Below are 1,362 nucleotides of genomic sequence, written 5' to 3'. Positions count from 1 at the left end.
AAAAGTCAAAAGTCCTTACAATGGCCTTTAACATCCTATGTGAGCTTTCATTCTGTTAACTCTGTGACATCATCTCCTAACTCCTTCTCTTCCTCTGCTCTATCCCCCTGGCCTCTTTGATGTTCCTTAATCAAGACAAATCCTTTACCAGATCAGAACCTTTGCCCTTGATCTTCCCTCTGCCCGGGACGCTATTACCCAGATAGCTGCATGGTTTGCTATCTCACCTCTTCTCCATCTTTGCTCAAATGATCACTGCCTCAGTAAGCTCTTCTCTACTCACCTACCTAAAAACGTAGCTTCCATTTCCCACCCTAAAACCCCTGCTTTTTTTCCCTTAATATCCAACAAATCACAAATTTTTGCTCTCTTTTTATATTGTCTACCATCTGTCCCTCCAGAACGTAAGCTCCAGGAAGTCAGGAATTTTTGCTAGTTTTGTTCATTGCCAAATCCCTAAGCCCCTAAAAGAATACACAGTAAGTGTTCCATAATATTCTATCAATAATTAAAAATTACGTAAATATTCAAAGTATATTCAAAAAATATATCCACTTGTTATCAACAAAATAATGACTGGATATATATTTTTAAATCCTTATCTGTGCACAAAATATTCCTTTTTCAAGCACCCGTGGAAAAATTATAAAAACTAAACATATACTAGAACACAAAGAAAATCTTAATAAACTCAAACAATAAATAATACCAGCTAATTTCTCCAGAATAGTGAAATGAGACTTTAACAAACAAGAACAAAAAAAACAAAACACAACTTCTTAGAATAACAGCCACAATTGGGTATTTAACATACACCAGATATTAAACTAAGCAAGGAACATATATTCATCCTTATATCAACTTACGGGACTGTAATGGACATTACCATTTTACAGATAGGAAAACTGAAGTTAAGAACACTGAAATTTCTTACTCAAGATAACATAACTAGTAAGTAATAGGGCTGAATTCAATTCCAGGTCCCTGAATCTGGAGACCAAGCTTTTGACTAATGCACTCTTTTAAGTAACTGCTGGATCAAAGAAAAATCACTATAATTTAGAGTATACTACAATGACACCACATAGCAAAACCTATAAAATGAAGTTAAAACTATACTCAGGAAAAAACATTACTTTTTCTTTATCAAATAAAAAGGAGAAAAACATACAAAGTACTCAAGTTAAAAGAGAAAAATAAAATAAATCTAAAGATGGGGAAAAAAGAATTTAAAAGGATAAAGAATTAGTGAATTAGGAAATAAAAAACAGTATAACAGATTATCTCCAAGCTCACACCTTTTAGGATTATAAAATTCTCCATTAAGAAGCATTTTAAAAACTCAGTGTAGAAAGTTTCAAA

The 1,362-nt window shown here is 32.7% G+C and overlaps 1 protein-coding gene across 1 annotated transcript in view; it reads right to left on the bottom strand.

Moving 5' to 3' along the window:
• The window catches only part of CENPC (centromere protein C), a 105,556-nt gene that overhangs the window by 18,618 nt on the left and 85,576 nt on the right, over positions 1-1,362 (bottom strand). The gene's annotated exons all lie outside the window — the stretch shown is intronic.

Source organism: Propithecus coquereli, unplaced genomic scaffold (genome assembly GCF_000956105.1).
Source record: "Propithecus coquereli isolate 6110/MARCELLA unplaced genomic scaffold, Pcoq_1.0 Scaffold230, whole genome shotgun sequence".
Classification (NCBI taxonomy): domain Eukaryota; kingdom Metazoa; phylum Chordata; class Mammalia; order Primates; family Indriidae; genus Propithecus; species Propithecus coquereli.
This window is presented reverse-complemented; position numbering and strand designations above follow the sequence as displayed.